Genomic DNA, 19,152 nt, shown 5'->3' with positions numbered 1-19,152 from the left:
GCTTCCTGAGGGCAAGGAATATATCCCTATGGTCTCACCACTGTTCCCCAGCATCTGGTTCAATGCTCATAGGTGCTCGATGAATACTTGTTAAATGAAGAAATGAGTAAAAGCATAAAAGATAGAAAGATTTTGCTGTTCATTTCAGGCTACCCTCTCTTATATCTGTCTGTCTCTCCAGTTCTCCGCATCCTCCCTTGTAGAGTCTGGGCTTTCCACAGACGATGGAATGTTTGTCTGATGCTGGCCAAAGAAGGTTAATGACAAGGTGGTGAGAGTTTCTATTTGTAACAGCTCCTTTGCATGAGTTCCCGGTCCCGGAACTCTAAACCATCCAGCCACCCCCCTAGGCCCCAGGAGACAGTTCTTCAGGCGATGTTGATGAGCTCTGTGATGTCACAGCAAGATCCCTGTCTTTCGCTCCTACCATGATGTGCGTTTTATGAGAAGGAGGCTTGCTTGAAGCACAAGATTTGGGACTGTCTCCACCTGCTAAGTCGGTTTTGGTTTTGGTTCTTTAACTTGCTAGGCGTTTTCAACATCATCCACAGTTTGATTCCAGATTCCACAGCTAAGCCTTGAGAGTAAAGCTTCTCTTATTTGGCAGACCAGTATTGACGAAAGAGCAGATGGGATGTGGTAAGGGGCAGGGTCACGAAGGGGAATCGGGAGGCAGGCGGCAGAGCTGGAAAAGAAAGAGGTGTGACCAGGACCTTCCCTATACCAGATAGAGAGATGAGCTGTGGCCCAGTGTCCCATGGTGAAGCCAGCTTAGTGTTCTTCCCCTGCCCAGGTCTCTCAGCAAGGAAGCCCTCTAGGCCTCAGTGCTTGCAGCAATATGATCGTGAGTCAGTGCTCCAGTTCTGGAAATTCTCTTCATTCACAAGGCATGTAGAGGAGCTGGGGCACACGGGCAAGAAAATCAGGCATTAGGCTTAAAATCTTACATATCAACTCTTCCTTTTTTCTCCTTTTCTTTAATCTCCAAAGGCATCAGTGACTGAAGAAGTTAAACTTCCTAGAGAAAATTGAAAATTAACAAATGTCTACAATCCTGCTGTTTCTTCCTTTGTGGGAAATGTTTTATCCAGGTCAACAAAATGCCTAGAGTCCAGGTGTGCTATGGGCTGAATATTTGCATCCCCCCAAAATCTATATGCTGAAGCCTCAACCCCAAGTGTAGCTGTACTTGGAAATGGGGCATCTAAGAAAGTAATTAAGGTTAAATAAGGTTGAAAGGTTGGGGTCCTGACCCCATGGGATTAGTGTCTTATAAGAAGCAACACCAGAAACTGTTCTCTCTCTCTTTCCCCAGTTACTTACCAAAGAAAGGCCACGAGAAGGCACAGTGAGAAGACAGCCATCTGTAAAAAAAGAGAACCCTTACCAGGAACTGATCCTGCTTGCTGGTTCCCTAATGTTGGACTTCCAGCCTCCGGAACTCTTGTTTAAGCCACCCAGTCTCTAGTACTGTGTTATGGAATCCCAAGTAGACAAATGCAAAGAGCCCAGATCTCTTTCTCTACCCTTCCTTGCAGAGCTCACCTGTTAGTTCCAGTGTAACAAACTGATTCCTACGGATCTAATACTGGGAAACAGATTTCAGTGCCCGCTCAGAGACATGGCAGGAAATGAGGCTTTTGACACCCAGCCAATGAAACAACCCAGCAACCACTTACTTGTCCTTCCATTTCTTTATGGCGTTGACTGGTGTTCAGGCTGGCTTGATTTACCAGATAACAAGAGAGAATGGAAGCAGAGACAATGGTAAATGAAAGGCAGTAGACAGGTTTTAAAGAGGCTCACTTTTATGCACGTAGTATGGGCCTATACTTTGCTGCTAGTAGGGAAACAAAAATGACTAAGAGGTTTCCTCTGCCCCTAAGCCCAACATTTAAAGAAATCAAGCCTAGCAAAAGTTAAAAAATACTAAGTCATTGTCATATTTTATTTTTTTATATTATCTAAGAAACTGGACTTACGACAAATCTGATTTTATAATGGTCATATTTAAAAATTATTTTTGTTCAGTTTTTTTAAAGTGTTCAGGGACAAAACAGGGTGGATTTCCTTAAAAAAACACTACTTAGCAAAAAGCCAGAATTAGCTAATAAGAAATCTTTAGAATTCTGAATAGAGGATGCTATATGTATGCAGTAAGATACAGGGGCTGAGGGAATAGTTGAGAGAGCTCAGCCACTAGGAAAATGGATTTCTGGTTGGGAGGACGTCATTCTGGGCTTTAGACTCTGGAAGTCAGTCTATTGCGGAGGTTTTCTCTCTCCCTTTTTTCTTTCTTTCTCTTCCTTCCTTCCTATTATCCTCTCCTTTCTCTCCCTTTCTTCTTATTTTTTGAACATTTAAAATAGAAAATCCTAGAATGATTTTCTTTTATTAGTGACTTGGCCCAGTTCTGCAAATAAATAAATAAATAAATAAATAAATAAATAAAAAAAATACCGGTATGTTAGCTTCTTGGAAGTAGCAAGAGAAATAAAATAGTGGTGCTACCTAGGGTAATCAGAGCAAGGATGTGTGACACCTAGAGGAGAGAGAAGAAGGCTGGAAAGCAGCCTCTCTCTTCATAACCTTCAAGTCCAAGACACTCCCAAGGCCTGGGGATAGACTGACGTCTACTCCAGTGCTCCAGGGAAGCTGCTTCTTGACTCAGGTTCAGTGTTGCATGAAGGTAACTTTGTTTCTGATCGCTGGTGAAGAAGCCATGAGACAGCAAGATACTGCCACGAGGCAAAAAGATACTTGGATGTAACCAGATGTTTGCATTTCTTTACATATTGTGATTTATTGCAACTTGGTGTAAATATTTTATGCAATTATTAGTAACCAAAGGTGAATTGCCATGTATGCTTTATGTTAACAAAAACGTTACTGTTTGTAGGAATAGCATGAGGGGCTGGATCTTGTATGTGTGAATCCGAGAAGCCCTTAAGAGTTGAGATATTTTAGTCCTGTCTCTAAGCATCACCACAAAATGAGATTGAGCTTGGTAGGAAATCACCGTCCTTAATAAGGAAGGCAAGATCTGTCTCTTGAGCTCAGATTGGTGACTATGACATGATAGACTAACTGCCAGGCAGGGAGGGGATGGCCTCCAGACACAGGGCCTGAAAGAGTTAACTACATCCCCGCAGGCGCCTCCCTTGCTTCCCCAGCTCAGTGATCTTACTGGATAGGGCTGGACGTGTCAGGAGAACGAGACCTTGCAGTTCAACTAGGAACTGGGACTTCCTGGACTGAAAAAGTTAAGAAGACTTGAAGGAATGAGGAAACCTGAAAATTCTCTGAAGAAGAAAAGAACAAAACAAAACAAAGCAAGGTGTGCACTAGTTCACTGGACGCCTACATACGTGTTTGCTAGAGATAAGGGTATTTGAGGACATAGGGAAAGGCAAACAGAAAATGAAAACAATGCCAGTGGGCCAGGCATATTGTCACACACACTTCCAGGGCACTTGAAGAGGGGACTGTCTGGGGACTTGGGGGCCTGGGAGGCACTGAGGGCAGCAGCCTACACCAGACCCTTATAGGTGTTCTGTGTCTCAGGAGATGTTTCCTCTGAGACCCTCAGGAGAAACTCCTTCTGTTTTTTGTTTTTTGTTTTTTGTTTTTTTTTTTTCCTGAGGCACAACCCTGAGAAGGGAAGGAATGGTGGAGGTGGCAGAACACGATTGCTCTCTGTTCAGAAGCATAGGTGCCCCCGGGCACAGGTGGATCTACATTAGCCTCCTTGGACCACAAAATAACATTTCTCCGGATCGAATGAATGCAGGGTCAAAAGATTGAACACTCAGCATTCACACGTTGCTCATTCATTCAATACCTGTGAGCCACAGTGCCAAGTCTGTGGTCAGTCTCCAGTACCTGATCCCTTGACCCACAGGACTTCCCTTACAACACACAAATTAAAAGATAAAATGAAGAATTTCAAGCTGGTGGCTGCAGAGTATTAAATCCCAAGCCTTTGAGTAAGGGGCTTTGTGTGATGGTCTGGTTTTGCAGCAAGTCTTTCTAAAAATATTATAATGTTTCAGTGAACTTAGTTTTTGCTATTTGTAAACAAAACTCTAAGTAATAGAAATTAGAACTAGACTGTGCTATCCAGAACATAGGTAAACTGGGGAATTAGGCCCAGTTGGGACAAAAAGCCATAAAAATATTAAACAGTGATAATATACCAATTCAAGGCTTGTAGGCTAAAGAACAGACAATGAATTGAAATACTGCCTATGGTTACTTAGATTGTGGTGCCCATTGCAGCAAGGTTTTGGGAGATTGAGTGGCCACTGCTTTGCTAAAGCATAAACAACGGGACGAAATCAAGGAAGACGCAAGGGAATGGCTGCTTCAGGGTAGCATAAGGAAAGACGATGGTCAGATCCAATTCCTACGTTCTCTGCTCAAGGCACATAAAGAAGCTCAAGCACTTTCTGTGACCTTGTTAAAAGAGTCTCTGATGTCTTGCAGGCACAGGGCTCCGATAAAAACAATTTCACAGTTTGATCCTATGGGCTGCCAATTTACAACAGTTGAATTCACAACCTCGTGAGATGTCGTATGTGAGAGTGAGGGCATGGTTAGGAGTGACTGGGAAGCTGAGAATTGGAGGAGGCTGTATAGGAGCGCTAACAGCATGTGGAGCCATTTCTGTTACCGTCACCAGAGGCAGACTCTCCTCCTCCCATGTTTGATAAGTCTGTTAAGCTTTGCCTGAAAGCCCTCTAACTCCTTTGATGAGTCAGTTCTCCTCATGTCTCATCCCAATTACCCACAATTATCGCCTGACCTATAGCTATAAACAGATCCGAGCATACTCCAAAGAGTGAATAAATCAAAGCCAGAAATCTTACACACCCTTCCTAATTTGCATTAGGTATGTCTGAATACCATGCAAAAGAATAGCTTCTGAGTGTCTTAGATTAAAAGAAAATAATATATTTTTAAGATTAGGATGGATTTATTAATATAGGCTCACCGTCTACTCTGGATTCAATATGCAGGACTTAGGAGCTGAGCTTGATTCCAATTACATTTTGGATTGATATATTGTGATCTGGACTAAATGGTGCCTCAAGTAAAATAAAGTTTATATGCCAAAAATTCTTTGGTCTACTGCAGAAATAAAGAATCTGAATAATTTGAGACATGAAAATGGTGGAGTAGATTTATTACTGTGTGATGCCTATGAATTTCCTAATTCTGTAATCTAAAACCAGTCCATTCACCAAGACATTAATCAGTCCATTAGTGAGCTGAAGGCCAAAATCTTTAATCAAATCTTCAGAGGTTGTTTTCTTTAGCCAGGGCACTGATGAGACACATTGCTATGGAAGTGTGCTTCCCGACTTCAGTGGACTTGGGAAGATCCCAGCATGGAAAAGGTCAAATAGAAGCTCTTTATCATCACATGGATAATGTTGGTGGTCACCAAGGAAGATGTGGTTATCACAACAGATGGCATGGCCTGCATAGTGATTAGAATGGTCTCCACCACAGGGATTTTAAGTGATGGCTAACTCATCATGATGTAACCAGGGCCAATAGAGCTAGGTAGGCCATCTGAGTACAAATGGATTTCAGTAACTTACAAATAGCAGCTCTGTGGACAGAGGCTGGGCTTGGACTCCACAATGGAAGTCATGATCCCTTACTCAAGTTCCAGACATGAAACAGTTGAACGACACAGAGTCTCTTAAATGAAGAAGTTGATTGCCCTTAAATAAGGACCTTATAATAATACTATATAATAAATGCTATGAGTCTTCTTCTCAGCCTTCACCAAAGAAGACTGCATCCATGAAGCAGGGTAAAAGTGTCCAGGGAAAGGTAGATACCCAGATGTGTGGCTAATTTGTCTCAAGCCTAAATCAAACTGCTTCCTGCAAGCCTGCTGCTGGAACTGCTTGGGCCCTGGGAATGATCCCCGGGGTTCCTCAGTACCCTCCCTCAATCTCTACCATGGCCTTAACAGAGCCACACAGATTTACTCTCACCCTCCCTTAGTAATGGCCCCCATGAGACGACATCCCCATCACAAGACCAGGGAACAAGTTAGTCTCTCTCTCTCTAATCCTTGAATCTGCAGCAAAGCCTCCTTAAAGTAACAACAAAAAGCAAACCAGAGGGAGACTTGTTGCCCGTGATGCCTCCCAGATCCCTTCCTTGCATCTCTAGAGAACCTTAAAGCAATCTTCTTTCAGATAATCAAATTAGATTTATAGCATCTTGTCATAGGAACCACTGGTCCCCAAATCCCTTGGGATATTAGCAATTGTGTGATGACTACCAGTTATGGTCACCAGTGATATTTTCAGTGTGGGTCACCTGTCAGTAGACAGAGACAGATAATAGTGTATCTACTGATTGGACCCAATAGATAGTTCTGAAATAAAAGATGACTGATCATTAAAACAAATATTTAAGAGAAACCTTCCTTATGTTAAAATAGAGTGGCAGGCCTGGTGTGGTGGCTCATGCTTGTAATCCCAGCACTTTGGAGGGGCTGAGATGGGCAGATCATGAGGTCAGGAGTTCTAGACCAGCCTGGCCAACACGGCAAAACCCTGGCTCTACTAAAAATACAAAATTAGCCAGGCGAGGTGGCACATGCCTGTAATGCCAGCTACTTGGGAGGCTGAGGCAGGAGAATTGCTTGAACCAGGGAGGTGGAGGCTGCAGTAAACCGAGATGGTGCCACTGCACTTCAGCCTGGGCAACAAAGCAAGACTCTGTCTGAAAAAAAAAAAAAAAAAAAAAAACAACCAAAAACATAGTGGCATACTGGGCCCTGGCTGGAATATACAGGCTTGCATATGGATTTCTCATTCATAACTGTAAAGATCCAGCTAAACAATAGTAATCATAATAAACTAAGGAGACCTTGGGTTAAACAAATCATTACAGTTGACAATAGATGTGTAAACATGACCCTAATTAAGGGATCTATAATCTGTCTCCCAAGTTTCTGGCCATCAGCCATGCTTCTAATTAAACTGAGTGTGAGAGCAGCATTCCATCTCCTGAGGGGCTGGCGCAGCAGCGTTCTGAATTCCTGACCACCCCAGGCTTGACTTTGCAGCCTCTGTTTCGTTATCTGTTGAAACTCAAATAAGGCTTCACTTGTTAACAAGACTCTCCTGTAAAACGTCTCTAGACTTTGATCAATCTTTCTTTTTATTCTGCAGGAATCTAAAGAAGTTGGAATGGAAAGCAAAAGAACATTGCCATATGTTTACCAGGTGGCCCCACTATGAGCCACACAGAACAAGAGAGTAAGCAGGTCCTTTTTCTTAAAGAGCTCACAAATTAATATACTTTTTTTCTCCCCCAAGACATAGTCTTGCTCTGTCACCCAGGCTAGAGTGCAGTGATGTGATCTTGGCACACTGCAACCTTTGCCTCCCGGATTCAAGCAATTCTCCTGCCTCAGCCTCCCAAGTACCTGGGATTACAGGTACAAGCCACCACACCCAGCCATTTTTGTTTGGTTGTTTTTGTTTGTTTGTTTTTTAAATAGAGATGGGGTTTTGCCATGTTGGCCAGGCTGGTCTTTAACTCTTAATCTCATGATCTGCCCAGCTCAGTCCCCAAAGTGCTGGGATTACAGGTGTGAGCCTCCATGCCCAGCCTGAATATTCAAAAATAGGAATGAAACAGAAACAGTGTGTTCCTGTACCTCAGAATGACAAAGGAAACCTTTGCAGGTTACTAAGTCCGCCCCTCCATCTCACGGTACATTCTCTGCTGAAAGGGCTACAGACAGACACCTTCTGTTTGAGGTGCACCCTAATTGAAGTCCATCTCTGGACTTTCAACCTGCAGTTCCTGTTCTGTTTCAGGCTCCATGAACCATGTGTGATCAAAACACGCTAAGGAATTAGTGGTTTTCTCACATGCACCCCTTGACATCTGTTCTTTAGCCTGCCAGCCATATTTGATGCTAAGGGAGAAAGAGCTGCCTCCCAGACAGAATTCTTTGCCATACATCTATCGTATAGTGTTGACAGTCCTTCTTGCAGTGTGGTGCGGGGGCAATGATATCTCCGTAAAAATTCTCACTAGAATCCAATGATTTATTTAGCTAACAGCTAAGTTAATTATGTCAGTTTGACAATTTCAAGAGGGAAGGAAAAACACACACGGGCTGGATGAGGAGATTGGCTTGTAATATTTTATACCAGGACATGATTAGGAAACCCAATGATTTCTTGGTACAAATCTCTAAGCAATCAAGCATTTCCCTATAATCAAGACCATCACTAAGTTTTAAAAGAAATCTATTTTTTCCCACAGCTGAAAAGGGTGAAGTAAGGCAAAACACCAAGCAAAAAAATAAGCATTAAGTTTTCAAATAATAGAATATTTCCTCTGGAAGGAGAAGGGAATCTGGGGACCTGGATTCTGTTTCTGCTCTATTTCTTAGTGACTCTCTCTTCACCTTAGCTTTCTTACCTGTACAGCAAAAGACTGGCCAAGTAGGCATCTCAGAGCCCTTATAGATCTTATAGCATGCCAGGATGCTACAAGATCATGGATGTTCCATTTTCAGGACTCTTGGGACAAGAAGTGGAGTCAGGTGACCACTGGGACGAAGCAGACATCACAGGTTCTCTGCCTCAGAGCCAAAGCCACACTTCCCACCCTGGTCAGGGAAGGTCTTTCTTGTCTCTTACAGCACTAATCTCAACACCTCCATACCATTCCAAGGCTCCACTGTTGCATTTTCCTTATACAAAATTCTTACTGATTTCTTTCTCCCATAAGCCTTGAAGCTAAGGACAGATTTATTCATCTTTTCTATGCATATTTTTAAACACCTGCTATAGGAAAGACAGTGTTTCCAGTACTAGGGATACAGAGCAAAGAAAACCATCTCTGCTGTCATGGAGATACCTGCTGGAGCTTTGATTGCTTTCTGCATGAGAAATGGGCCAGGTACGATTCTCACGTTAGGGATGGAAAAAGGAGGGACCATGGGAAGAAGATTTTAGCACTCTGGAGGTGCAAGACAACAACAAAGTCTGCAAACAGACTAGAATAGAATGGCTTATAAAAGGACATCTTAAGCTGGGAGTTTTGGCTCACACCTGTAATCCCAGCACTTTGGGACGCTGAAGCAGAGAGATCACTTGAGGCCAGGGGTTTGAGATCAGCCTGATCAACATGACAAAACCTTTTCTCTATTAAAAAATACAAAAATTAGCCATGTGGCACACGCCAGGAGGTGGAGGTTGTAGTGAGCCAAGATGCCACCACTGCACTCCGGCCTGGGGGACAGAGTAAGACTCTGTGTCAAAAAAAAAAAAAAAAAAAAAAAAAAAGAGGACATTATGACATTGTGACAGAACAGACCTTGCCAAACACCTTATTTTCTCCCACAAGTAACAACACTAAGCGTAACTAACAAGTAACATTTACAGGACACTCTAGGATGGAGAAATCTCTTCTACAAATTTTTCTATCATTTTCTTTAACAAAAACCTTTCAAGGTATCATGAATGTTGCCTTTAATCAATGAAGTTGATGACTTACTCAGAAGGTTTTACACGACCAGCCTGAGATAATTATTAAATGGCAGTGCAGAGACGGACTCTGGTGTTTACTTCAAATCTCATACTCTTTCCATCATGATAAACCTGCTCAGCATATTTCTTATTCCATTTTCGTCTGTGAAAGACGGTTTTAGTGAACTGAAGCTTGCCAAAACCTCATTCTGAATACAAATCACGGAGCCTCCCCCATGAACTTACCAACTGCTCCCAGAGTTACTTCTTAAATCTTGTTTTAGCCATTAAATTTTGGTCTGATAAATAAGGCAGTCATTTTAACTATGTAAGCGGAACTCAAATAGGGGGGAAATGACTAACCCCTCACTACATTTTGCTTCTCAGTGGGGAAAGAACAATTCAGGACTGGATTTAGATGTATGTCCATGGTTTAGGGATGAGGAGTTTTGGGAATCATCTTTAGGTTCATAAAAGATGCCTCATTTCACTTCCACTGAGAGAATGGAAGAAGATGGAAGGGTTGAGCGTGTAGCACAAATAATTTAAATGAAAGGCATAACAGAACTTCAAAACAGTGAGCGACATGGTTCACTGGAATAGAAGGATGCTTCAGAAACATGTGGATTCTGCTTCTCTTGTGATTCTCCTAGGAGGTTTACAATGGAGGATAGGAAATGGAAGGTAATGATTGAAATGATTTCAGAAGGCTCCCTCCAGTCTTCGTTGTGTAGCTTCAGTTGGTACAGTAGAAAGAGTAATGGACGAGGATGCAGGTGATCTGGGTTTACCGGGGCTCTGCCACTATCCAGTTGAGCACCCCTAGACAGAACCTTTAATCCTCTGAGCCTTATTTTTGTTACCTTAATCATAAAAGGGGACTAATGGATCTTTGTCTAACATCCCTGACAGGTGATAACAAAAAGCCCTTGAGATAACCTTTACTGTATGTAAGTTAATGAGAGCAAACTTCTTTTCTTTATTTTTTATTTTTTATTTATATTTATTTATTTATTTTTTGAGACGGAGTTTCGCTTGTTACCCAGGCTGGAGTGCAATGGCGCGATCTCGGCTCACTGCAACCTCCGCCTCCTGGGTTCAGGCAATTCTCCTGCCTCAGCCTCCTGACTAGCTGGGATTATAGGCACGCGCCACCATGCCCAGCTAATTTGTTTGGATTTTTTAGTAGAGATGGGGTTTCACCATGTTGACCAGGATGGTCTCGATCTCTTGACCTCGTGATCCACCCGCCTCGGCCTCCCAAAGTGCTGGGATTACAGGCTTGAGCCACCGCGCCCAGCCTTCTTTATTTTTATTACTATAATATCCCAGGAGTGTGCCTGGAAATATGTACTGGTCTTGGTACATAGCAGGCTTTCAATAAGTGTTTGGTGAATAGATGTCTTCACCAAATACATCTATGTATACAACTGGCATAAAAATACTTTGCAATATATAAAGAATGAAAATGAAAAGTATCCCAGGTATATCAACTGTCTGTGGTGGCTATTCCAGCGTGTGACCCATTACCTCTTTCACCTTCATGCTACCCCATGCACATCCCTGTGAGTCAAGGTGAGCTCAGAAGGGACAAACCAACCATGTTGATCTCTATCAAATTAAATCAAGCTAGTGACCACAGGAAGCACATTATGATACAAGGTGAAAATTGAGGTTACAGAGGCTCTTACAGGCTTCTCTTTTGGACCTTTCTATTTTCCCTGGGTTTTGCTGAAGGGAGTAGAGCGAACCTACCCATTGTTTCCTCTGAACTCAGCAGGGACGTACGCATGCAGACCAGGAGTCTCAAAGGCCATCTTCTTTCATAAAAGCCTTCCTTACAGATTATGTGTAATTCCTTGACAGGGCAGTGAGTTGCTGTCCCAAGAGACTGCAGGCAGTTATGATCAGAAAATTGAATCGGCACATGCCCCTGTGGAATCAAAAGAAGCTGGTACCCATCTCTCAACTTGATATTAACTTAGCATTTTTCCAGATAACCTCCCTGCTCCATCACAGAGTTGCCTCTCAAATATAAATGTCAAGTAAGGCAGCAGAAATTAATTTTATATGCTTTATGGGCACTAGGTAATAACCAGAAGGATAATAACAGAGAATAGAATTATAAAAGAATTGGGAATGAGTATGCTTTATAGACCCTGGAACATTGCCCAGGGCAGTAGAGTAAGTGGGAGAAGAAAACACTGGTGATTGGGGTGAGTAGTTAGCTTTCTTTTCAGCATGAGTGGTTTTTAGAACAACCAGAACTTTCGCTTTTAAAGACAGCACACAGGCTTTTTATTCCTAAGCTTACCTCCAAGACACCAGGATGCTCAAGTCTTCTGATGTACAGGTACCCAGTTGTTGGTGGTAGCAATAGATTTTGTTCTGGCAATTGTAGAGTTCTCTATGTGAGGAATAAGGGTGGGAGCACCTAATTGGTATTCTGCCTGCATTGAGCATTTTAGCATGTAGTTAAGTGGGTTGCTCTGAAATTACATCACCTACCTCTGAATTCCACTTTTGCCACTTACCGACTGCACAACCATGGGCAGCTTACTTAACTTCCTTGCATCTTAGTTTTCACATCTATAAACTACAAATAATCCTAGCACCCATTTCATACAGTGATTGAAAGGATTCAACCAGTTTGACTCATGTAAAGCACGTAGAAAAATTTCTGGCATATGATAAGTACTCAGCTAACATGGATTGTACAAATTATACCGTCAATTAAAAATGTATGCAAATTGTATGCAATTTGAACTTTCTAACTTTAGATCAGTGACGGCTAAGTTTCCCAGTTTCTTCTTTCTCCATTAGGGTTGAAAGAATTTAATGCTTCTGTGATTCTATGCCCCATCCCTACTTTTAGACCTCAACGTCCTTCCATAAGAGGTAGAGTTGGAAAAGTACTCTGAGACTGAAAGTTCTGAGCTCATGCACCAACTCAGCCAGTGGCTAGCTGGATGACTCTAGGGTAAGGTCGCGTTCCCTCTTGCAGTCTCATGTTTTTCATTTTCAAAGGAGAAGCTTGGACCAGTTGACTCCTAGAGATGCTTCTAGTCCCAATATTCAAGAAATCTACTACTGTCGTGGAAGCTCAGGAACCCTTATACCTAAATCCTTAGGTGACTTAGTTTGGCTTCTGCTTTATGCTGAATAACAGAGATACATCACCAACTCTCGTTTCCCAAGTACATTTTCACCATACTCTGCCTCCCACTCCTCCTAATCCTCCTCTGCCACTTTGCAACTTGGGGTCCCAGCATGAGTAAGTGTGAGGAACTGGAATTTCCAGAGTCCAGCTAGCCCACAAACTTCCCCTTCTACCTCCCCAGGCCACCTTCACATTCCCTGCAGCCTCTCAAGGTACCTGGTCTTTTTACTTTCAGAAAATCTTGTCAACTGAAGACACTCTACAGAATGAGCAGTCACATGTGAATGGGTCTGTCTCATACAGTCATAGAGCTATCATCTTACCTGTAGTTTATCATCAAGTCAGCTAGAAGTTGAAATCCTAATATGTCAGGATTTATATGAAATTGTGATACAATATAATTCCTAACTTAGGACACTAATGTAGAGGAATAATATATGACCAGGACAATTCCTCAAGGATCTAAAACCAGAAATACCATTTGACCAGGCAATCCCATTACTGGATGTATACCCAAAGGATCAGAAATCATTCTACTATAAAGACACATGAACACGTATGTTTACTGCAGCACTATTCACAAGAGCAAAGAGTTGGAACCAACCCAAATGCCCATCAATGATAGGCTGGATAAAGAAAATATGGCACATACACACCATGGAATATCATGCAGCCATAAAAACAATGAGTTCATGTCTTTACAGGGGCATAGATGAAGCTGGAAATCATCATATTCAGCAAACTAACGCAGGAACAGGAAACCAAACACCGCATGTTCTCACTCATAAGTGGGAGCTGAACAACGAGAACACATGGACTCAGGCAGGGGAACATCACACACCGAGGCCTGTTGGGGGTGGGGGAGCTAGGGGAGGGAGAGCATTAGGACAAATACCTAATGTAGATGACAGGTTGACGGGTGCAGCAAACTACCGTGGCACATGTATACCTATGTAACAAATCTGCATGTTCTGCACATGTATCCCAGAAATTTAAGTATATTTTTTGAAAAATGAATTATAGAAGGTCCTCAAATAATGCCATTTCATTTAACATTGTTTAGCTATAAAGTTGTCGAGAAAAAAATCTGGTTTTATTATACATAATTTTTCTTATTGTTGCAGTTTATAAGAACCTACTGAAGACATTAAAAGAGAATTTACCGCACTTCACATTTATATTACTTTTACTGTTCATTTGTAATTTATTTACACATTGTGTCTATGAAATCTATATATGTGAGGATCCATTTTACTGGTCCTCAAGTTTGAGTTAGATTAAAATTGACCAGGGAGCTTACAAGTGCTGACTCCTGGGTCTCATTACCAGAGATTCTGATTTACTTAGACCAGGCATCCCCAAACTATGGCCCGCGGGCTGCATGTGGCCCCCTGAGGCCATTTATCCAGCCCCCCGCCCCACTTCAGGAAGGGGCACCTCTTTCATTGGTGGTCAGTGAGAGGAGCACAGTATGTGGCAGCCCTCCAACGGTCTGAGGGACAGTGAACTGGCCCCCTGTGTAAAAAGTTTGGGGACGCCTGACTTAGACCTATGTGGGTATGAGGATATTAAAAAGCCTCAGAGAGGGTTCAGATGGTGAAGTTCCCAAATGGATTAAGTTAAAAAATGTAAGTTACAAAAGAGTTTATTGTACCACCAAGAAATGTGATTTCTTCAAATATCTTCTTCAAATGCATTGCCTTCCACACTGTACCAATTGTCATTATGCTGGGTTATTTTCACCACTTAGAATTTTCATTTTATCTTACTGCAACTGTAGATTTATATACATATGGATTTTTATCATATTTCCTTCTTGAGCATACATAAAAAGAAAGGTAGGAAAGAACAACATGGTAACAACAATCCAAAACTTCCCATTCAGAGACTGATTCTTTAAAAATCGCGTTATTTTTACTTTCTAATAAAGAAATTGTGGCAATGTGGTGTATGTGTATATACAATGAGATAAGATTCAGCAGTAAACTAAATGGCATCTTATCATTTGCAACAACTTCGATGGGATTGTAGTTCATTAAGTTAAGTGAAATAGGGAAGGCACAGAAAAGCAAATATTGCATGTCCTCATTCATATGCAGGAGCTGAAAAGTTAATCTCATGAAGGCAGAGAGTAGAATGGTGGCTATCAGAGTGTGGGGAAAATGGGGAGGGGGATGAAGAGAAGTTGGTATATGGGTCAAAAGTCCATGCAGAAGAATTAAGCTGGAGTATTTATCAGTACAGTAGAGAAATTTTAGTTAACAATAACATGGAATATTTCAAAAGAGCAAGGAGATAAGATTTGTATTGTTCTCATTATTGCAGTTTTTAATGTATAATATTGGTTCCAATCTCATTCTTCTGTACTCATCTTTCGCCAGGTTGGGACTCTCGAAACCACATTCTATTTCTCGTGCAGGTATTTGTTGTTTTTGTTTGCTTGTTTTTGAGACAGAATCTCAGTCTATTGCTCAAGCTGGAGTGCAGTGGCATGATCTTGGCTCACTGCAACCTCTGCTGGTCAAGTTTAAGTGATTCTCCTGCCTCAGCCTCTCAAGTAGCTGGGATAACAGGCACAGGCCACCACGCCCAGCTAATTTTTGTATTTTTGTAGAAATGAGTTTTAACCATGTTGGCCAGGCTGGTCTCAAACTCCTGACCTCAAGTCATCCATCTACCTTGGCCTCCCAAAGTGTTGGGATTGCAGGTGTAAGCCACCGCACCCGGCCCATGTAGTTTTCTTACTGTGTAATTTCACTCCTGATCACTAAGGTTCATCACATTGAAAGTTCAATATACTTCACCAACACCTTCACTCCCTGAAGCCTCAGAGTTTAGAGGCTGCCTTCAGTTACTGTTTTCTGTTGCTACATTGTCTTGCAGTAACAATTGAACCAACCCCCTGTGTTAAATTCTCTTCATTAAAATAACTAGATTGACTTCCTGAACTTTGATTTGGGAACAAAGTTATGTTGTAGCTATAATTGGAATATTTTTAAATGTACCCAAGAAGTAAAGCTGATTTTTAAACATAATATGTGTGTATGTGTATGTGTGTGTCTATGTGTGTGTGTGTGTGTATATGTATATATAATATATATATATATATATGGCCATGAAGTGCTCCACCAGCGCTCTTTCCTATTGGCATTTGTGTGTCTATTTGATTGTGTCTGGTTCCCCTACCAAACTATAAGTTCCATGAGATGGGAACTATACTTTTACTTACGTAGCATTGAACAGAATGCCTGATACTGTTCAAGTGGCTGTCAGTAAGTATTTCTGAATAAATTATTGAATGCATATAGGTTAGTCTATTAGGTTAGTCATTTTGAACTTAAAATCATACGGAGTTCCTGTCTTGGGAATGAGATGGGGGAGGAAATTCCACCAGGAGTGAATGGGACTACAGTTGTACAGGAGACATAAAATGGCCAAGATCTCGTCTCTTATTCAGAAGAGTTCTGTTATGCTACAGGAAGCTCTTGACTTGGCCACATGCACATCACACCATCTATACCCTCTAAAAAGGGACCTCAGGGAACTCTCAGTCCAAATGTCTCTGGGAACTGATGCCACGGAGGGTCATTGATACTTTTAAGAGCCAAATTTTGATCAGATCACAGAGAGTATAGCAGCCAAAATAAGATGTAAAAAGAGCACACATGTGAAAAGAACAATTCACCATGACAAAGTGAGGCTTATCCCAGGAGTGAAATATTCAAAAGCAATTAGTATAATCCATTACATTAAAATCTAAAGAATAAAAACACAAGACAGTGTCAAGTGATGCTGAAAACGCATTTGTAGAAATCCAATATTCATTCATAATATAAACTCTCAGCAATTTAAGAGTAGAAGGGAACTTATTCTCTGATAAATGATATCTACAAAAAGCCTACAGCTAACATTATGGACAATGTTGAAAGGCAAAATTCTTCTCCTCTAAGACCAGGAACAAGGCAAGGGTGTCCATTCTCATCACTCCTATTCAACATTATACTAGAATTCTTAGTCAATGCAGTGAAGTAAGAAAAAGAAATAGAAGTTATCCAGATTAGAAGGAAAGAAAGGTATTCCTCTTTGCAGATGATGTGATTGTCTATGTAGAAAATGATAAGGCTGGTGACCGGGCATGGTGGCTCAAGCCTGTAATCCCAGCACTTTGGGAGGCTGAGGCGGGTGGATCACGAGGTCAAGAGATCGAGACCATCCTGGTCAACATGGTGAAACCCCATCTCTACTAAAAATACAAAACATTAGCTGGGCATGGTGGCGCATGCCTGTAATCCCAGCTAGTCAGGAGGCTGAGGCAGAAGAATTGCCTGAACCCAGGAGGCAGAGGTTGTGGTGAGCCGAGATCACGCCATTGCACTCCAGCCTGGGTAACAAGAGTGAAACTCTGTCTCAAAAAAAAAAAAAAAGAAAGAAAGAAAAGAAAAGAAAAGAAAAAAAGAAAATGCTAAGGAATTTACAAAAAATTCCTACAACTGACAGTTGAACTTAGCAAAGTCACAAGACATGAAGTTAAGACAGAAAAATCATTCATATTTCTAGATACTAGCACTGAACAACTGAAAGCTGAAATTTTAAAGAAATAATATTGCTTATAACAGCTCTGAAAGTGAAACACTGAGGCATAACCCTAACAAAATGAGTGGGACCTGCATGCTGCAAAATGCTGATGGAATAAATAGAAGAAGGCTTCAACAAATGGAAAGACATACTCAAATAGTAAAGATGACAATCCCAGTCAAAATCCCAGCAGATTTTTTTTTTTAAAAGAAACTTCCATGCTAATTCTAAAATTCATATGAAAAGGTAATGGAACCAGAATATGAAAAACAACTCTGAAAAAGAAGAACCAAGTGGAAGGACTCACACTCCTGATTTCAAGACTAATTATAAAGCTATGGTAATCAAGACAATTAGCTATTTATGGCAAGATAGACAAATTGATCAATGAAATGGAGTAGAAGGTTTAGAAATAGATTCACACTACTATGACCACTGATTTTTGACCAAGGTGCAAAGGTAATGCAGTGGAGAAGGGAAAGCATTTTTAACTATGCTGGAACAATTGAATATGCATATACAAAAAATGAACTTTGATCCATGCCTCACACCACATACAAGAATCAGCTCAAAGTTGGTCATAGACCTGAAGGTAAACTTAAGAATTAAAAATATTCTAGAAGAAAGCATAGGCTAAAACCTCTGTGATTTCAGGTGAGACACGCATTTCTTAGATAAACACATGACCCCTAAAATAAACAACTGAGAAATTGAACTTGATCACAATTAACTACTTTTGCTCTTTAAAAGACACTTAAAAGAATGAAAAGACAAACTCGGAGAAATACTTACAAATAGCATATCTGATAAAGAACTTGTATTCAGAATACACAGAGAGCTCTCCAAATTCAGTAATAAGAAAAACACAATTTAAAAATGAGCAAAGATTGGAATAGACACTTTACCATAGGTACAGATGGGTGGCCAATAAGCACATGAAAAGATGTTCAGCATCATTAGCCATTAGGGAAATGCAAATTAAAAACACAAGCTATCACTACTTGCATATTAGAATGGCTCAGTTAAAAATACTGACAGTGCTAAAGTACTGGTGAGGATACTTTGCTGCTGGGAACAAAAAATGTCTTACCCAATCTGGAAAACGCCTTGGCAGTTTCTTAGAAAATTACACATATACTGATCACATGACTCATCTGAATTCTACTCCTTGGTGTTCAGCCAAGAGAAATAAAAATTACATTCACTCAAAAAAGCAGCTCGATTCATAATAACCCCAAACTGGAAACAACCCAAGAAGTCTTTCAACAGATGAATGGACACATATATTGTGGTAAATACATATGATAAATGCTACTTAATAATGGTACAACCACTGTGGAAAACAGTATGGAAATTCCTTAAAGAACTAAAAGTAGATGTACCATTCTATCCAGCAATCCCACTACTGGGTATCTACCTGTGATGGCTAGTACTGAGTGTCAACTCGATTGGATTAAAGGATGCAAAGTATTGTTCCTGGGTGTGTCTGCGAGGGTGTTACCAAAGGAGATTCACATTTGAGTCAGTGGGCTGGGAGAGGCAGACTCACTCTCAATGTGGGTGCACACCATCTAATCAGCTGTCAGTTCAGCTAGAATAAAGGAGGCAGGAGAAGGCAGAATAGCAGACTTGCTGAATCTTCCAGCCGCCATCTTTCTCCCGTGCTGGTTGCTTCCTGCCCTCAAACATAAGATCCCAAGTTCTTCAGCTTTTGGATTCTTGGACTTACACCAGTGATTTGCTGGGGGCTCTTGGATCCTCAGGCACAGACTGAAGGCTGCACTGCCAGCTTTCCTACTTTTGAGGTTTTGGGACTCAGACTGACTTCCTTGCTCCTCGGCTTGTAGACAGCCTAAGGTGGCACTTCAACCTGTGATCATGTGAGACGATTCTTCT

Source organism: Saimiri boliviensis, chromosome 7, assembly GCF_048565385.1.
Source record: "Saimiri boliviensis isolate mSaiBol1 chromosome 7, mSaiBol1.pri, whole genome shotgun sequence".
NCBI classification, from domain to species: Eukaryota; Metazoa; Chordata; class Mammalia; order Primates; family Cebidae; genus Saimiri; species Saimiri boliviensis.
Note: the sequence above shows the minus strand (reverse complement) of the source record.